This window comes from Phragmites australis, chromosome 6, assembly GCF_958298935.1.
Source record: "Phragmites australis chromosome 6, lpPhrAust1.1, whole genome shotgun sequence".
Taxonomy (NCBI): domain Eukaryota; kingdom Viridiplantae; phylum Streptophyta; class Magnoliopsida; order Poales; family Poaceae; genus Phragmites; species Phragmites australis.
In genome coordinates, this window is record NC_084926.1 from 37,218,481 (window position 1) to 37,239,804 (window position 21,324).

Sequence of the window (21,324 nt, forward strand, 5' to 3'; positions counted from 1 at the left end):
AAAAAAAAAAATTGCAATCAGGCTATTCGTGAACCGGTGCTTGCAATGGTTGATGGAGAATAGTGGGGGCGATCGAGTGAGGTCGGCTTTGTCGTATCCAAGCAACGTGGTTGTCAACAGGGCTTGAGAACGGCAGATAGTACACAGGTGATGCATGAGGTGGTGTGCTCGTGGTTCATCGTGTGCGTAGCGGTGTGTCCAGGTGGGGCGTGGGATGAGCATGCAGCGACACGTTTAGCGCATGTGAGGTACGTGTGAGTAAAGGGATTCGGTGGTCTATGACAACAGGTAGATGGAGTCCAAATTCGAGGTGACAAGGTTTAACAGGATTGGCAACTTCGGGCATTGGCCGACAAGAGTTAAGGACCTGCTCGCACAACATGGTATCTTGAAGGTTCTACAGGAGTCAAAGCTGGCTACGATAGATAATGACAAGTGGGAGGAGATGCAAGCGCAAGAGGGGAAAATAATCAGGTTGTGTCTCTTCGATTAAGACATGTACCATGCCATGGATGAGTCATCACCTAAGAAGATTTGGGATAAATTGGTCAGTCAGTTCATGTCTAAAACATTGACTCGGAAGCTATATCTAAAGTAGAAATTGCACGGGCTAAATATGCAGGAGTGGTCGGGTCATGTTGAGCACATAAATGTCTTCAATCAAGTTATAGTTGACCTTGTGAAGATGGAGGTGACAATTGATGATGAAGACAAGACGATTATTCTTCTATTTTCCTTACCAAGGTCTTATGAGCACTCGTTCACTATATTGATGTATGGTAAAGAGGCAGTTAAAGTGGATGATATCCTTGTGGCGTTGTTTGCTCATGAACTAAGGAGAAAGAACAATGCATGTGAGGGTTCATCAGGACACGCTTTGCTGGTCAGGGGTGATCGAGGCGTGGAGATTGACAAGGAAAAGAAGAAGAAGGGGCGACAGTGCTAGAAATGCAAGGATTGGGGACATGTGAAGAGAAATTGTCCAAAATTAAAAAAGGACGTAGCAAATGTTGTGGTTTCCAAGAAAGATGATTTGGAGAGCGATAGTGATCATATTTTCATACTATCGAGTGAAAAATCTTATGATAAAACATGGTTGTTAGATTCTGCAAGTTCCTATAATGCAATATTTAAGGAGTGATTTTCTTCATACACTGAGGATGATATTGATATTGCTCACTTGGGAGATGGTACGGGGTACCATGTTATGGGAGTTGGCAACATCAAGTTGAAGATATATGATGGGCACAAAGTGCTACTCGAGGGGGTGCAGCATGTGCTGGGACTTAGAAGGAATTTGATCTCACTTGGAATTCTACATGAAGAAAGGTGGTTGTATTAGGTGGTGCTAGATAAGAAGACCTTAAAAGTGATATAGGATGGCAAGACTATGATGCTAGATGAAAAGACAGGAGCTCATCAGTATAAACTAAAGGGTGAAGCCATGGAGGAGGGAGCTACAAACTTTATAGAATTCGTTCCTGACGGCAAGACATCCTCAGCAGTGGAGCTGGATGACTTAAGTCTGCATACATGGAGGTTTGCACATGATAACTTCACGGTGGCGTGCATATTTGCTCAAGGTGGAGTTTGTTGGGATATATGTTGAATATGCGTACAAAGTCTATTACACATAGACTTGAGTTTAAACTGAGTAGATAGAGATAGAGTTGTAGTCGGATTTGTATTCCCAAGACTATAAATTTTGGGCACCACTATATAACTAGAGTACGACGATAAATAGATGAATATGAGAAGAAGTGTCTGTAGTCATGCCACGAGAATATAGACAGGATGGCTAGAGCTCGTTAAAAAATATCGTGTCTTGATGTCTTGATGATGCTTCCGCTAAACCCTAACAGCTTCGACCTAGCTAAATTCACCTCGGCATCAAACAAGGGATGGGGCTAGTTGTCTTCCTAACATACAAAGGGAGAGCAGAATGTTGCAGCACATGAGCTCGCTTACTCATCGGAAAGGTTGTGTCGTAGTGTTGTATGGTGTGATAGCTCTCCATTCTGCTAAATTCACCTCGGCATCAAACAAGGGATGGAGCTGGTCGTCTTCCTAACATACAAAGGGAGAGCAGAATGTTGTAGCACACGAGCTCGCTTAGTCAGCGGAAAGGTTGTGTTGTAGTGTTGTATGGCGTGATAGCTCTCCATTCTGAATAGAGTAATTAGTTGCTTAGGATGGTAACTTTCTATGAGTAACTAATGAAGCGCTCTCTTTTTTCAGTAAAATGGATGGAGCTGCTAATCTCTCTCTGTCTCTCGAAATGAACAATCTTCCTGAACCAGAGCACGCAGCAGAGCAAGGTGAAGTTGGCTAAACCTGGCCCAACGTATGGCGCAACAGCAGCTTGTCTAAGCTCTCGTTTCCCTGGGAGTTTGTTGCCCCGATTCTACCCAGGATGACGGGCCTATGCTCCAGGCCAGTTGGGCAGTTGAACTGGGCCGGTTTTCTTCTCTCCTCTTTTCCTCCACTTCCTCTGTTCTTTTCTATTCTATCGGCCCATCGACGGCATCAAGTTTGCCAAGCTCGATAACTTTCGCCTGCTAGATTAGGCCGAGCGTGAGAGTTCCATATATTGGGCTAAATGGTGTTCAAAGTTAGGGGCTCTTTTTTTTTTTTTTGGCCACACTTCGCCATAATGTATTCACGTGAGTTGACTTTTTGATGTTAGGTGTTTAGTTGCTCTCACACGGTCACACCATTGTCGTGTCACAGTTTCTTAGCAGCATACCCTATACGTCATAGGTACAATTTCGTGCTAAAATATTGTGGCTCTTGTGACTACTGATTTGTTCGCCACAAAACCGTGGCAAGACACGCTTTGTCGCAGAAAGTTTGGTTAGCCGTGCGCTATCGACACTCTTCAACTCACTTCTCTTGAGCTCGCTTCGTGCCTTCACTGTTCCATCCCGTTCATTCCACCAGATCAGCGTGCCACTTTCCCTTCAAGTTCACTACTCCCCTCGAGGAAAGACGAAAAGAGAACGAGAACCTTTACAGTACACCATGATACTAGATGACGGAGAGTATCATTGTTGTGATTCAACCATCTATTTTAGTAAGTATTATTGTAATTATCTTGATACTCTTAGGGGTAATTACGTCATTGACTGATCGGACTTCAGACTTTCACCACCCATCATCGACCGATTGACGGAGGGCGAAAACCCTAATAAATGAAATGAACAGAATAAGTGAAAGCTTATCCGAAGAATAAACTAACATTTTGATCTTCCCTAATTAAATATATAATTTACAAATTTATCATAGTTTTTTTTTTCTAATCCTACCCTTATGATACTCTTTAATGATACCTATGATACTGATGGGCGATAGAGTATCATTGGATCAATTTAAACCACCAAATGAAGAAAATAAACAGTATACACTTATTTAGGTGTACTGTAAAAGTCCCCAAGAGAACACCCTATGGGAACACCACAAAACCATCAGAGGAACACGAGCTTCACGCGCAAAGCGAGACTACCCAGAGATGATGCCACGCCACTTGGACGCCTACCGCCACTTCCTGCTCCTCGTCGTGGCCGCCACCTCGACGGCGGCGGCGGCCGTGTCCAACAGCTCGTCAAACTGCACCCTGCTCCCGGACGCCGTGTTCGTCCGCGCGGCGTTCTTGCACGTCGCCAACTTCCCCTTGCCGTTACCTCGCCGCCGCCCGGTCCGGCGGCTCCCCTTCCCGTCGCGCAACCTCACGGGCGCTGTGGACTGGGACGCGTTGGCCAACCTGCACAGCCTCCTCACCGTCGACCTCTCCGTCAACTCCCTGCAGGGCGGCATCAACGGCACGTTCTGGCGCGCGCCGTCGCTTCGCGCGGTGGACGTATCCGGTAACAGCCTCGACGGCGCGCTGCGGTTCGACCCGAGTGCACATCTAGCGGCGCTGAACGCGTCCGACAACCGCTTCACCTCTATCGAGGGCGTGTCCGGGCTCGCCGGCCTAGAGGATCTCGACGTGTCGAGGAACGTGATTAGAGCGGTGCCGGAGAGACTGCGGAATCTGGCGCGGGTGCGGCGGCTCGACTTGTCCAGGAACAGGATGAGCAGGAGATTCCCTGACGACCTGCCGCCGCTTGACGGCCTCGTGTTCTTGAACATCTCGTACAACAACTTCTCGGGTGTGGTTAACGCCGAAGCCATCCGGAAGTTCGGCCGCTCCGCTTTCGTCGAAACCGGCAACGCATTGCTAGTGATTGAGGACACCCCACCGGCGCCGGAGCCGGCACCTTCACCACCGTCCAGCAGCGGAAAGAAGCACGGGCGTGTGGTTTTCATCGTCGTAATCGCGGTCGTCGCAGTGGTGACTGCGGCCGCGCTGTTGTTCTTGGCCGGGTGCGTCGTCTGCGGCTTGAAGCGTCGTCGGAAGAGAAGAGGGAAGAAAAAGGATAAGGACGGGAAGGCAGTAGCGTGGGAGGACGAGGAGGTGGCGGTGGGGGCGGTGAAGGTGCGGCCAGCCGCGCCGGTGGTGGTGCTCGAGCGGCCGCTGATGGAGCTAACGTTGGAAGACCTGGCCGCGGCCACGTCGGGGTTCGGGCGCGAGTCGTAGCTCGAGGAGACGGGCGGCCGCAGCGGCGCCGCGTGTCGCGCCGTGCTTTCGGGGGACCTGCACGTTGTCGTGCGCGTCGTGGAGGGCGCCGTGGCTGGTGTCGGGGAGGACACCGCCGCCGCCGCCGCCACGTCTGCCGGGTTCTGGGAGCTTGCATGGCTCAGGCACCCAAACATTCTCCCGCTCCTTGGCTACTGCATTGCAGGTCAGCTTAGTCTATTAAACTTCGGTTTTACCACTACGCCCAGCCACTTCAAAAAACATCATATTTCATCTGTAAGCTGACTGATTTTGGTTATATATGTTTTCATGTGGCTAATTATATTTCTTAATACATAATCAAAAGGGAAACCCTATTTATTTGTTGACAAGGGGGAGGGGGGATCTGTCGAATTTTTTACGGTAGGATCCACGCCAAGATCCACGCAACCTTCTTCCCTAGTGACTTCTTTAGCGAGTTCAAGTCTTCTTTGGCAAGGGCTAAGGTTAGGGTTAGACGTTGGGTTTAGAGTTAGGATTTTCGAGGGAGGGATTCATGTCTGTCGGCAGCAAAGGGAGGCCCAAGGAGGTTAGTGACGGGTGGCAAGCGGGACGGCGAGGCGGCGGGGGCGCTGCCCGCTATGGGTGGTAGTGAATCGTTGGTTGGCCTGTGGTGGGGGCGGAGGCATCTGGATTGAACAGGTTAGGGACGACTCTGGTGGCGGTGGCACCGTCGGAGCCGAGTGGGATGGTGGCGGAGGCAGGGGAGCTCTGATCCGTGGCCAAAGATGGTGAAGAAGAAGCGTGGCGGAGGGGGAGGGGAGGTGGAGAGAGGACGGGCGACAGAGGAGCTCGTCGGAGGGCGCGTCGGTGCCAAGATAGTGGGGAGGCGACGCGCAGTGGGGGCGGAAGTGAGGGAGGACGACGTGGAACGAGAATAAGGGAGGGGATTTAGGGTTAGGTTTCTTATATGCAGTCTAGATCGATTTAGGCCGTTCGATATCCGATGGATGAAAATCTGATTGATTTTATCCTGATAATTTGTTGATAGATGTATAGACAGTCCCAAAAATATGACCTATACTTAAGAAATGAGTAGATCGCCTTTATCTGAGAACAATATACTTAATTACACTTCCTAATCTTCAAACGCCTGAAAACGATGGGTGTCGCTTAGGCGACGAATAACTATGCGTCGGTGAGTTAGGGGAGGTGGAGGTTTTCTTCGTCACTGGGCTTAGATAGGAGTTGGGGAGGAAGGTCGGCCCGGCGGAGGTGGCGAGCGCGGAGTGGGGCGGTGGGGACACCACCGTCTGTGGGAGGCGGAGGACCGTTAGATGTGCGAGTGGCGAGGTGAGAGAGTTTCAAAATGGAGAGGTTAGCATAGCGACAAGCTATGGGTGTGGATCTGGTGGTGGGGCACCATCAGAGACGATGGAGGAGGGTGATGCATGGGCGAGAGACATGATGATTCACGAGGGAGCAGAAGTGTCTGGAGGTTGAAAATGATTCATCCACCGTTAAAATCGCATCTGATGACTGAGATCCATCATTTGAAAATCTTGCATTTTCATATGCACGAAGTATAGCATCGTCCATACTTAATTACTCCCTTAGTTCGAAATAAGTGTCATTTTCAACATTAACACAGTCCCCAAAATACAACTTTAATTACTATTTTTTATAACATATTGATAAAATATATCAAAAATATACTATTATAAAAATACTTTTCGAGATAAATCTACCTGTGTCATTTTTAAGTATTCAAACTTGATACATAAAATATAATTTGTAACTAAAGTTTTAAACAGTTAACTACACATAAATCAAAACGACACTTATTTTACATCAAAGGGAGTAAGTGGCAAGAGCTAGTTGCTTGTCTGATTGCATTTATTATTTAAATTAGCTTCTAGAAACTAGAATAATCCAGCGCACATTGTCACAATTATTACTTTTGGAATCATTGTCACAGTTATGAGTTATGACTACAGAGGCGTACTGGAAACTAGAAAAACAAACACTATAAATTAATGCAAGTTGATTATTCTCTGATGTTATGAATTTTGATATTCGAGTTTCATGTCTCTCGCAGGAAAACAAAAACTGCTGCTCTTCGAGTGTATGGAAAAGGGTGACCTCCACCGGTGGCTCCACGAGCTGCCAGCGGGTAGCATGGACACCGAGGACATGTACATTGACACGTTGGATGCCGCGGAGGATAGGAAATCCCTGGGTGACTGGCCCACTCGCTATCGCATTATCCTTGGAGTAGTTCGAGGGCTTGCATTCTTGCACCAGAGCTAGGCTGGGTCAGGCCGGCCTATCGTGCATGGCCATCTGGTTCCAACCAACATCCTCTGCGACGACATGGAGCCTCGGATCTCTGACTTTCTGCACCCGAGCAACGTGGAGGATGATGCGATATAGATACGGCGGAGTCCCGCTTCGTCATGAATCAGTACCGCTAGGATGAAAAATACGGTGCAAAAATATCAACGTACAGATCTCACCCAAAAAAATAGAACGACCACCTACCTCGTCCTATTACTCGGTCCGTTTTATGTCGGAGAGCAACGTCTACAGCTTCCGGCACCCTGATCTTTGAGCTCGTGACGGGCCAGGCGAGGTGGGACGAGGCCTCGACAAGCTGGGCACGGGGCGTTGTCCGGAACCGGAAGGGCCTCAACATCGTGGACGCGAGGCTGAGGGACGAGGCAGCGGAGACGGATGCGGAGCGGGAGATGACGGAGTGCCTGTAGGCGGGGTTCCTCTGCACGCCGAGCCCGCCGGAGAAGAGGCCCACCATGCAGCAGGTGGTGGGGCTGCTCAAGGACATCAGGCCAGCGCCCGCCGGCTAGCTGGTCGTTCGCCCCATCATGCTTATGCGTTGACGAGCTCTGCAAGCACACGCGAGGATGTGGTAGCTGGAGCAGCTAGTACAGCTTTTTGCACGGCATCTCCCAAATCCAAGAAGATCCGTGGCAGATGTGTGGTGATTTTTAGGGCAGTAATTAAGAAACGATTCTATGCTCCTTTTGGAGCTTCCCTTTCATTGTTTTTGTCTTGTTTTCGTCCAAGGTAGGAGCTAGTTTTATCGGTTGGTGCAACACACTGGAAAAAGCTGATGGATCACGGATAATAACTCTTATAGGTGGCGGGTCTAAGTACCCGTTATTTTGAATATGACACTGATGACTAGTTATTAGTGACAGGTAAGAATCTATTACTAATTATGTCATCAATGACGGGTTATCTATGAGCGTCTGATATGTGCTAGGGTGATAAACATAAATGACATGTGACATCTTCACCCGTCACTTATGTCCTAATATAAGTGACGGGTAAACTTGTAATCCATCACTTATGTCCTAACATAAGTGACGGGTAACTAGTTTACCTGTCTTTTATGTTTGTCATTAATGTGCTTGGAGAAATACATAAGTTATATTTAATATAAATGACGGGTAATCTGTAGGTTACCCGTCACTTATGCGTATGTTACCCTATAAGAATATCCTGTTTCCAGGCTATATCCTGGAGCGTAGCTAGGATTTAGCAGCTGTCTTCTCCCTGCAAACAACAACATACCCAAATCTATATCGACAAACATGCATATAAGAACTCGCTTCATCATATAATCACAAAGGTCACAAAGTTCCAATCAATTTATTACAGAATCACAAATATTATAAAGTGCTAATCAACTCATATTACATATATAAGACCTCATAACCTAGAAATTCTATAGTGAAATTCGCCATACAGGTTTATGACTTCAGCCACCAAGAACTCTGTGATCCATCGTCAAATCTCCGAAAGTGCACCGTCGTTGAAAAAAAGAGCATTAAATTCCTAAATAATTTGACGCGTAACCAATGTCATGTTATCGTGAAATTAAACTAATTATTAAAATTAGTTACAAATAATTTCGTATTTAACTTATATAAGAGGATTTGATATCCTTCATGGGAGCGTAAGGAGCATATTCTACGCATCCTAGAATTTACAGGTGTTGTCTAGTGGTGGTTGATGGTATTGCTGAAAAAGAAATTTAGTGTTAGATAAAAAGAAAAAACAACAACAGAAAATATTTGGTATTAGGTAGTATTTCGTATACGTTGGTATATTTTGCTGTGGTAGAAAGACTGTTGGAGTGCATGTCGTTAACACACGCGCGAGCTGACACAAGTGAGAGTTCGTTTTGATTGCACTAGACAATATGCTTCTGACACGTCCTAAGCTTTTGTCCTGACCGGAATGGAGAGCGCCTTCTAGCGTGTGTAGTGTCAGGACACTGTTTTTTGTCCTATGGTACGCAACATGCAACATGGAACATACGGTTGGCATTTTTACCGGCACTAGTTTGTACTTTGTAAACATAATGAAACGGGATATAATAGTGCTAAACTGTAGTTTTTTTTTTTGCAACAAATGCACTTAAAATTTTAGTACAGTAAATACAAATATATATAGAAGAACTAAACCAGGTCAGTTGGTGGTAGCTGTGGATGTATAATCTACCACCAAAGTTTGAGTCATCTTTGACTCAAATATTGACCCCACCTTTTATTTTAAATGCAAAAGTTTCTAGTTATATATATATATATTTAAAAAGTAGATAAATACGTAGTTGCCCTAAAAAAGACACATGTTGTTTGAATTGAAGTGTTTCGTGGATCCAAAACTTGCCATTTTATGTATTCGAACTGTTATATTGTATAACTATATATGTATTGTGGGTGTGCTAGTATGTAAACGTACACGAAAGAACAGGAGACAAAATATAATTGAAACACGTAACTTTATTTATTCATTATTGAAATTATAAAGTATAGCTTCATAGATACAATATCTCACATATACACATATACGCACACGTTACCGACTATTTTTCTTCTGGCGATTGCTGATTCTGGTTCCCGTGGTCTCGCAAGACCTCCATTTAATTACATCTAGCTTCCCGGACAATCTCCAATTAAGCTGCTGCTGAGTGTCATCAGATCATCTCCGAGTTTGCAAGGCTGTAGACACACGCATAAAAGACAAAGCAGAGTGAGCGTTAGATAATAAATAAAAGGAAAAGGCGAGGCAAACAGTCTAGCGTGAGCTTTATGAACTGTTTATATATCTCGGGTCATCATCGGCCACGTAGGCCATAGAATCTGTAGTCCCTTGTCATCGGACTCGGCAGGTACTACAAGAAAATAGAGGGAGAGAGAGAGAGTCTAGCTACATGACAGTTCACCAGCTACAACCTCGTAGGAGCCCGGTCAACTGCAGTGTTTCTAATCTCCTATCTACGACCTCTAACCTCAACATATCCCACAGGCAACCCCTCTTAGGCCTCCACAAAGTCATTGGCTGAATCCGAAAGACAACGAACACTGCGACAAAGGCAACAACCACACAAGTAAAAATGCCACAAAGACAAAAGGTAGTCACCAGCATGTTAGCCAGCAACAGAAAGCCACCAAGGCAAAAGGTAAAAGGCCACTAGGACAAAAGGACACCAAGGCATTAGGGGCATACATAAGTTAGGTAAATAAATGAGCAATACAAGGGTTCATAGCAACAGAGCCACATCCAGCCAACAACACCATGTATATCAAGTTGCCATATAACAAAGAGGCATGTCAATAGGTATCCCGTCATGATGATAATAGAACAACTAAGTACTGAGTATCTGAAGGCCTTAGGGCAGCAATACCATCTCTCTTAGTGACATATTGCTATCACCAACCTACGGCATATTGCTATCACCAACCATAATATGCATCAAGCTCTAGATTACCCCATCAGAACAAGAGGAAACAAACCACATGACACTAAGAAGGGGTAACAGGACTACAATGCTATCACCCAAGCAACAACAGCCTAAAACCCGCATAAGCCGCCATAGAGACTCTAGCACCAGGCATCCACCATACAGGCCATGGCCAACACAAAGGAGCCCAAAAATACAGTGGCTAGGAATGATCAAACTAATCAACACCAGGACATCAGGGCGGCAATGGCATATGTACAGCAGCCAAACATGGGCAGACCAACACCAAAAAAAAAAATGAAGCCATGATCACCACCTAGCCGGCAAGCATCACCATAGCGAGAAACCGTAATGGCTTCCAGCTACTAGAACGATAACAAGAGTCGGCAATAGCACATTGTGTCTCTGTACATCACACATTACCATAAGCACTTGGGAGTAATAGCAAAAGGTCATAGCATTCAAGTGTCGGCAAAAGAGCAGCCTAGTCGCCGGCATCATCATTGACCAGTAAGCGAGCGGCACCACCACATAAGCGATACTACCTGGCCATAGTCTTAGTAATAATATAGAAACAACAACAAAGGTTGGGCCTCAAACTGATCATCAGCCACAGACATGGGCGCACACGGCCATGGCGCAAAGCGCCGGCCGGATTATGTCAGAATAAGCAAATAGCCAGCTACCAAATCACAGCCCAACACCACCCCCACGACCACGGTGCAAGAGACCGGCCGGATCACCACAACACAAAAGAGTAGCCGACCACCAAGATCAAAGCACAACACCACGACAACGAAGGCCGGCTGGATCACCACATCACAAAGAGTAGCCGACCATCAAGATCAAAGCACAGCAACTCACAGCAGCCATGGCACAAAGACACACAACGCAGGCCGAGCACAAGCAAGGTACACCGGCATAGAGGCGACAGGAGTCAGGAGGCATACTCACACTGGCGGCACAACCCACCCAGCCAATCGACAGCACAACTCACTCGATTGACGACAGCCATCACAGCTTCCGCGGCAAAAAAGCAACCGAAGCACAAATTAAACCAAAAGACCAAATCCATCTCCATGGTCGCGACACGAGGGCCAGCCGGATCATAGAACAAAGCACATGCTCGCACAGACGTGGCATGAAGGCTGGTCGGCACCTGCTCATCACACGGACACGTGAACAAAGCACCAATCAGCCACCTGCTTTGTACGAACACGGGCACAAAGTGCCGACCGATACTCAACCTGCTTGCACAGACATGGGCACAAAGCGCCGGCCATCGCCACCACAGAGCAAAAGAGCCATCAACCAAAAATCCAACAAACACCTCATGGCAGCCACGGCCGGAACAAAACCTGTTTGCATGGATGCGATGCGAAGGCTGGCCGGCACTACCTATTAGCACAGCTGGCGCAAGGCACCAGTCGGCACCCTATAGCAGAAAGAAGGAGGGTAATAGGAGAGGGGATACTGCGGAGACCCACCGGCAAGAGAGACGGTGGCCATGGTGCTTCGGGCGAGTAAGAACGGCGATGACAAAGGGTGGATTGAGGCAGCGGGAGATCTCTCTTCTCTCTCTTCTCTCTCTCTCTCTCTCTCTCTCTCTCTCTTGGATCTGGCCTCTTTCCCTCCGTGTGCCCTCCTCTCCGCGGCCACCCCCTCCTGGCCTTTATAGCGGTGGCTAGGGCTCCCTTGTGGAGAGAGCGGCTCGAAAGTTTGGATTTGGGGAGGGCATAAGCATGGCTGAGCAGTGGGCGAATGGGGATAAGGAGGTGGGTGGCTCGGGCTAGGCTGGCTTGGTGCGGAGGAGAAGAGGGGGTGCGCGTGGATGGCGCGAACGCGTGGGAGCGGGTGGCGGCACACACCAGAAGAAGAACATGGTGAGCGCGAGTGGATAAGGGGGAGGGGGAGAGGAAGGAGGCCAAAGAGATGGGCCAGACCGGCCTAGCTAGGAGAGAAGAGGAGAAGGGATCCGGGCCGGCCAAAAGGCAAAAGGGCCAGCCGAGGCCCTTTTTTCTTTTCTTCTTTATTTTTATATGTATATGTGTATGTACACGGGTGCAAAAATATACGACAAAATGACATCGTACATGAAGCTGAACACTTAAAATAGTTAACACTATAAATTCTAAGATGTTCTTTACATGAATATCTTATAGGTATTCTAGTGATTTTTTAAAAAAGAATATACACACATAGTTTAATTGAAGTCAAACATTTAAAATTAATTTAACAACATAGATTCTAAGGTATTGTCTATGTGAACAGAGGGAACATACTGCAAGTGTTGAAGGCTCGGAGCCTTCGATCGAGTACTAATTTAGTTATAGTCATCTTAAATTTCGGATGTCTAAAATTTGTGATATGGTCAGTCGACCGTGTGAACACAGTGCATGACACACGATGGGGTTGGCGGTGGCAGTTTCCTGGTGGAGATTTGTCTATCGTCAGGCTTAGAGGGAGATCGGCGGGTGGCAGGCCAGCTCGGCAGAGGAGGCAGGCATGGGGGTGGGGCAATAAGGTGGCGAGGACTGTCGGATGGGCTATTGCTCGGGCGGGGGAGGCAAGGTTGCAGCCCGGCAACACCAAGTTAGCGGGGTGATAGGCGGTCTCGGCGGATTGGGCGGCAGGAGCGTTGTCAGAGATGGGTGGAGGAGGGCGGGCAGGGTTAGAGGTTGAAAATGATCTTTGGACCGTCCTATCACGATCGGACAACTTAGATCCATCGACTAAAGACAAGCCTGTACTCATGTGTCTGTTAAATAGCATCGGCCATTTAGTTATCCTAATAACTCACAACACATAGAACATGAATTTTATGTGTGGTGTCTATTGTAATACGTCTTATAATCTTTAATGGATGGAGTGTCATAGAAGGAGTTGAACATGTCAATGTTGCCAAGATGGTGACTGATTGAGTGTTTACTGGACGAACTAGCGAGTTGCTGGTTTGTATTCTTTTGTTTGTTTTGGTTGAAAATGCTATGCAGGTCCACAAGAGTCAAACGAGTGTTGTCACGTTATAGTGACAGCATTGTTAGGTTGTCCGGCGGCCGGAGAGGAAAGGGGAAGCTAGGAACGCGAGAGCTTGGTGTCACGATCCTAGCGGCTGGTCGGAGAAGAAGGAAGAGGTAGAGAAAACTAGGATCGGAGAGGGGGAAGAACGGAGAGGTTTTAGAGGACCGAGGAATTGTATTAAGAGATTTTAGAGTTCTGTTCTATCTTGTTCGCCTCTGTCTCTCAAGAGTCCATCCAACTATATATGACTCGGGTTCAGACTTTGCATTTCCTCTAGCCTATTACACAACCCATTCAGACCTTGGGTATAGAGTATTGGGCCGGTGCTCCCTTGCGTCACGCTTGCGGCCCGTCAACTCCTTCCCGCCTTGACGCCCATAATTGGCAGGCTTGACGCTCTCTTTGTCAGGACGGTGTGCAGCCGTGACATCCCCCCTTCCTAGAGAGTTGGCTTGTCCCCAAGCTGTTACCAGTGGAAACCTGTGACGAAGCTTCGACTCATCTTCCCAGGTAGCAAGCTTAGGCAACAAAGCCTCGTATTGGATCAGTACAGGATTGACAACCTTTGATCTGTGGAGGTAGAGGCGAGTTTGAAGCACCTTGGCTCGACCAACCATCATGTCTGCCTCCTCGTCATCCAGCAGCGACAGCAATGCATGAACTGGTGTAGTAGGAGGCAAGTCACGCTTGAGCTGTGAGACATGGATGACCGGATGAATGCGACTGGAAGCCGGAAGCTTGAGCTTGTATTCCACTTCGCCAATGCGCTTGTCAACCTGAAATGGTCCATAATAGCGAAAAGACAACTTGTGATTAGCTTGATTAGCAATAGAATTTTGGACATATGGCTGTAGTTTGACGTAGACCCAATCGTCGGCTTGAAACGACCGTTCAAACTATTGCTTGTCAGCCTGATCTTTCATACGCTGTCATGCCCTTTCTAGATGAAGTTTTAGCAGATTGGCCTTCAGCTGACATTCCTTGAGCCACTACACTAAATCTGGTAGGGCACAAGTTGAAACATCTTTGATACCAAAATATCGAGGGGGCGTGATCATGTAGGGACTCAAATGGGGAACATCCAATAGTTGAATGGAATGTAGTATTATACCAATACTCTACCAAGGATAGCCAAGAATACCATTTCCTGGGGCATGTGTGAACAAAGCAATGCAAATATGCTTCAAGGCACTGATTAACATGCTTTGTTTGTCCATCCAATTGTAGATGATAGGCAGAACTTAAGCAAAGTTGCGTTCCTTCCAACCTAAACAATTCCCTCCACAATGTGCTAGTGAAAATACGGTCATGGTCTGTTATGATCAATTGAGGCATGCCATGGAGTTTATAAATGTGATTGCAATAGAGGCGAGCAATCTGACCTGCTGTGAATGGGTGTGTGACGGTCACAAAGTGCGCATATTTAATGAGTTTCTCAACTACCACCATCACACAATCATATCTATAAAACCGTGGCAAACCTTCAATGAAATCCAAGGAAATAATCTGCTAAGCTGCATCAGGAATGGGGGAGGCTGCAGTAAGCTTGGATAGCATACTCATTCAGTTTTTGACTGAAGACACATTGTACAGCTGGCAATAAAGTCCTTGATCCCTTTATTCATTGTTGGTCAGTCAAACAATCTTCTAATTCTAGCATAAATAGTCTGAAACCCTGAGTGACCATCCAAAGCACTGGAATGGAGAGCTGTGATGATGGTCTGCTACATAGTAGCATTACTACCTACCCAAACACAACCTTTATATATTAACATGTCGTCTTTGAGCTGAAATCCTTTTTCAGATGTTTCAATAGTTGAGAGATGGGTCAAAATGCTCTGGGTAATAGGATCATCCTTGTAACCTGCTGCAATGCTGGCCAACCAAGTTGGTACAATTGTAACGATGGCATTAACTTCAGTGACATAGTGGGAGATACATATGTAAAGAGAATCATCAGCCTTGTTCTCTAACCCCTTTTTGAAAACTAGCCGAAATTGAAGTCCCAATAGCTTGGTCATGAGTTTTTGTTGCCAAGGTGTAGTCAACCTTTGATCCTCCAAATGAACTAGACTTCTTTGATCAGTGCATAACAAGAATTCTCCATTCTGCAGGTATTTCCGCCAAGGATCTATAGCTAGAATAACAGCTAGCCCTTCCTTCTCATAAGTGGATAATCCCTAATTTTTGGGCCCTAATGCTTTACTGAGGAATGCTATAAGATGACCCTTTTGCATAGAACAACTCCAATTCCCTTATCAGAGGCATCAATCTCAATAACAAATTGGCAAGAAAAATCAATCAAGGCCAAAACAGATGATGTTATCAATGGTTGTTTTAGGGCTTGAAAGGATGCTTTGTGAGTAGATGTCCAATAAAAAACCGAGTGTTTCTTGAGTAAATTAGTGAGAGGCTTGCATATAATACCAAAATTACGCACAAACTTGTGATAATACCTAGCTAATCCAAAAAATCCCCTTCTTTTACAGTAGTAATGAACGGCCAATCTGTGACAACTTGAATATTTTTGGGGTTGGTACTCACACCCGCTGCACTAATCATATGTTCTAAGTATGTGAGACTGTCCTTAGCAAAAGCACACTTGGACCTTTTGATTCTCATGTTATGAAATTGTAGGATATGGAAAACTTGATGCAATAGTTGTCATTGAGTGTCTAGAGAGGAGCTATAAACTAATATGTCATCTATAAACACTAAAACTCCTTTCCTAAGTAATGGTGCAAGCAGGATATTCATGATACTTTGGAAAGTAGCTGGTGCTCCAGTTAAACCGTAGGGCATTACCTTAAACTCATAATGACCATAATGAGTTTCAAAGGCAGTTTTGACTTCATCCATTGGATCCATTCGAAATTGATGATATCCAACCCTCATGTCTAGGCTAGAAAACATGGAAGCCCTAGCTAACTCATCAAAGAGCTCATCTATGATAGGGAGAGGAAACCTGTTTTGATTGTTATTGCATTCAATCTCCTATAATCGACACAAAATCTCCAAGTCTTATCCTTCTTTTGTACCAGCAAAACAGGTGAAGTAAAGGGGTTGTTACTTCTTTGGAGTATTCGTTGTTCCAACATTTCTGCAACTTGCCTTTCTATCTCAGTTTTTTGTGCTGGATTGTACCTATAAGGTTTAAGGTTGACAGGTTGTGCTCCTGGAATGAGGGGAATCTTATGATCATAAGACCTCTAAGGAGGAAGCCTTTTGCTTCAGTGCACAGATCTGCAAATTGTTGAAGCAGTGTAGAAATAACTGGTGGAAGCAGATCATACTATTCCTATGACTCTATGTTGCAGAGCTATACTATATGAGCAACCACGTACTTTCTCATCATGTGAGATAGCTCCATAGATGTGATCATATTGCAAGTGCCAGGTTCTGACTGATTGCCGTGTAGAGTAGCCCTTGAACCATTGTGCTCGAAGGAATGAAGCTTGTGCTTTCAATGAATTGTCATAGGACTGTGCGACTCTAACCATTCCACACCTAGAATCACATCATAACCTCCAATAGGCAACACTTTCAGATTTCAGATTTGTGCAGAATGATACCCCTTGGACCCACCATTCACACTACACCATTTCTTGCTAACAATACAAGATGCCTTCATTAGCAATTCTGACTAACATGGCACCTGTTTTCTGATGCCTCACAAGTTATTAGCAAGTTTGGCACTCACAAAATTATGTGAGCTCCTAGAGTCAATCAGCATTAGTACTTCTTTCTTCTGGATCATACTCATCAAACGAATTGTACTAGCCCTTCAATTCCAATAATAGCTGCTGCTGATAGAGACATGAGATTACCTTCTGTTGTCTAGGAGTGTTCATCATCTGAAATTGGGTTGTAATGTTCTTGTCCACTCCAGAAATCCAACATCTCCTCAACAACATGGAGCTGCACGGTTGGAGAGCAACGGTGATCGCAAGCCCACTTTTCTCCACACTTCATGCAGAGGCCCTGCGCTCGTTGGTGAATGTGCAGTTCTGCCAATTGATCTTCTCCAGTAGGTGTTCATGCTCCTTCAACTCGTCGACAGTCATCCGCCTGTTCAGCTCTTGGCTTATTCGGTGGTGGTGGTAATGGATACCCCGTCCGAATCGATGCCTTAGATGTGAGTGCATCAAAACGGTGATGGTCTTCTGCTTGGATGTGTCCACCAATTCCTCCTGCAAGCAAGCCAGAGACACGGCATCATCCAAATCTCTAGGGCGATGTAAAATAACCGAAGCACGAATTTCCTCTCTAAGCCCATCCAAGAATCGAGTCACAAAAAATTGAGGATCCCATGAAGAATAATGAGCTATTAAGCTATGCATCAGATCATTAAACCTCTCAGTGTACTATGTGACACTACCTACTTGTTTGAGGTGCGAGAACTGTCTCAGCATGCTCTGAAACTCTCCCTTCCCAAATTTCTCACACAAAGCAAATATGAACTCTCGCCAGTCCATGCTCTTAACTCTCGGATTGGACTGAATCCAGAGAGCAGCACTACCCCCACAGTGCAAAATCGCGATACTAACCCAGAGATCCTCATGAATGTTGAACACATGGAAATAAGCTTCGCATCTGAGTTGCCATGCCCGCGAATTATCTGCATCAAATTGGGGAAAATCTATACGGGGAGGAGTGACTAGAGAATACCTAGACCCAAATCGATGCAATCCCTCCCCTCGAGTATTAGAACCGTAATGAGATTTTTGTGAGAAACACATACCTTTCTCCTAAGGTGAAATTGGGGAATTTTTTCCCCAATTGTTATCTCGCGGTTCCCATGATCGTAGTGGTGGTCGTCTGGTCCTGGCGCTTGATCCACCTCGTAGAAGAGACAATCATCATCCTTTTGCCCCCTGATTAGTGTGAGAGAGGGTGGCGGAGCCGGTAGCAGCGGGGGATTCACGTTCAGTGTTGGATTCTTGGCAATCTGCTCCACTTGCGTGCGCAGAACTCTGAGTTCATCCTGCACCTCATCAACCGCTGCTTCCACCTTTGGCTTCCAATCTACCAGATCTCAAATCGATTCCAGAATGGTATGGTTTGATTCCTGGAGAGCGACCAGGGCCTTCGAGTTGATCTGATTCGATTCCTAGAGAGCGGCCAGGGTCTTCGAGATCTCCATCAGTTGCTTGTCCGACTCTATGGCCCGTCGCTACTCGTGCGTATGCTACCGTGGCTTCTTGAGGTAGTCTGGCGGCTCTAGGATCTTGGCTCTGATACCATATGTCACGATCCCAGCAGCTTGTCAGAGAAGAAGGAAGAGGCAAAGAGGACTGGGATCGGAGAGGAGGAAAAATGGAGAGGTTTTAGAGGATGAAGGAATTGTATTAAGAGGTTTTAGAGTTCTATTCTATCTTGTTCACCTCTACCTTCCAGGTGTCTGTCAGGTTATATACGACCCAGGTTTAGACTCTGTATTTCCTCTAGCCTATTACAAGACCCATTCAGACCTTGGGTATAGAGTATTGGGCCGACGCTCCCTTGCTTCACACTTGCGGCCCATCAGCTCCTTCCCGCCTTCATTCCCAGAATTGGCAGGCTTCACGCCCTCATCGTCAGGCTGGTGCGCAGCCGTGACACTTTGCCACCTGAGCTTTTGAAGACCTTCTGTGCATTAGCTTGTAACTGGTGGTCTCATCTTAATTATTTCACATTTTGCAGCTTTCACTTTCATTTGAGCAAATTGGACAAGAAAAAGCTCACGCCTTTTATGGGCTACAATTTAATCTGCCGAAGCTGCAATTTAATCCATCGAATTCGTTCAAAGTAACATAGTTTACGAATCGTTGTCAAATAGACTTTACCCGGCATCGACGATCCATAGCCAATAAATACTAGAAATTATGGATCCTTCTTAACAAATAAAGTATGGAACAGAATAACCTCTAAATAAAAAACTATTACTCCCTCCAGCCGATCACAAATAAGTGACTTTTTTAGTTGCTTTCGGTTCAACAAGCTAAATTTTAATCACAAATTACCTTTTATATATTGAATTGAACAATTTAAAGATAATAATAGTATATTTATCTCGAAAAGAAGTTTTTAATAGTGTAATCTCATTGTCTTTAGTAGTCAATTTTGATCCAGCAAAGTTGAAAGTCAAATTTGTGTTTTGGTGACCGTTTCGATTGCTAAATGACACTTAATTTCTTTGTGATTATTACGAACACACATGTCTTGTGTTCAGATTTCCACACAAACAATTGGTCTTGTGGTGTAACCTATCTATTAGGAGTTACAGACTCGATACAAGTACTCATATTTATAAAAATGACTATATATTCTTGACGTTTTGATATCCTGTTGGTATAAACTGAAAATTATACGTCTTCATTAAAAAAGAACAAGCTGGTAAAACCATGGGCTTAGAGATATTAGTAAAGTATCAAGGATGACTCACACGCGATGTCTAAATAAGCCTAGGATATTTGAAGAAAAATTCATGCATGCCATAACCATATTCCTCTTATATTCTTTACATAAAATCCTCTCACAAATTACAAGCTGTGTTTAAAAGAGAAGAAGTTCAGAGGAACTGAAAGCCATCCAATAATCCTCCCAAGTTCAATATGTGCTCAATATTCGTTGAAAGATCTGAAAACGATTCATTAAAGCCTGAATGCCAAGATTCAACTTGTGGGAAATGCAAATCGATCTACACTCAGCAGTATACAGCACGTGTAAGTTTGCGCAATTTTTCGCAGGTGTGTATATTTTAACATTATATACATGTACAAATCTTTTCTTTACTAACTTCATAAGTGTTGAAAAAAGAAAATCTACATTCTACAATTATCCACAGTCTAAGATGGCACCATCCGATCACATATAATAATACATCTCTTTACAAATAACTAACACTTTTGACTTTACTATTCAATATTTGATTTTTTCGGCAAATATCTGTATAAATAGCTAGAAATATAAGACATGTTTAAAATATTTTTATAACAAATCTAATGATACCTTTTCTACTTTACTTGACTAAATATTGTTAGTCAAAGTTTGATCAGTACGAATCAAAAGTTAATCTCCGTTGGACCGTGCAATTATATAGTTTTTGAATCCGGTTTCTATAATAAACCGAATCAATTTTTTTTTAAGATAGAATCGGTAAACCTTTGGAAAAAAGAAAACTACAAACCGCAACCATACAAATGCGTAGCACCACAGCACCTGCCATACAAATGCACAGCACCTGCCATTCCTGTCACGCTCTTGCACTTGCAATGGTCACATGTAACCTGTACTACGTAGTACTCCCCCGGAGACCCGCCCGTGCCGCGTCAGGCACGCAACGTCGCGAGTAGTTTCCCGACCGGTCGCCGCCGGGCGCGTCAGCCATCAGATGCTACGTGTGCTCCCCCTTTTGGCCCCCACGGTCCGCCACCTTGCGCATTGTATCCTTCCTCCCCTGGAATCCGATGGCGAAACGCCCCGCCTCCGTCGGTTGACCAGCAAGCCGCGGCGGCGGTCGGTCTTCTGGAACTGTCTGGCCTGGCTTTGTCTGTGTGCTACGCCGCCATCCGAGCCCTGCCCCTGGTCTTGTATTGTGTCTGCCTGTTGGTAGTTCAGTTGCATGCATGGGTGGAAGATCCGGTAGGGTTTCACAAGAGTTGATGTGTCTCGTCCGAGCTACGTTGGCGTTGATTTACTTTATTTTCCATCACGGTTGTGTGATGCCGTTAGCCTGCAACTGTGTAATAAATGACGGTTACGTGTATCTTAGGAGGCTGAAAAAATAGATATTGTTATTCCATTATTTTAAAACAAGAGTTAATGTCGTATGCCAGTCTTACTTATAAGTTGTTAAGAACATCTTTAAGAGACTTCTAAAACTCATTTTTTATTTTTTTATATATGTAGTCTTTTTAATAATATTTTCTCTCTAAATCTTCTTCATTTCCAATAATTTATGGGTTGCTAAGAGAATCATTACTTAGTCTACACC

The 21,324-nt window shown here is 45.3% G+C and overlaps 1 pseudogene; it reads left to right on the plus strand.

Moving 5' to 3' along the window:
• Nucleotides 1–3,503: 3,503 nt before the first annotated feature.
• On the plus strand, nt 3,504–7,608 carry LOC133920630 (calmodulin-binding receptor kinase CaMRLK-like; annotated as a pseudogene).
• Nucleotides 7,609–21,324: the final 13,716 nt, after the last annotated feature.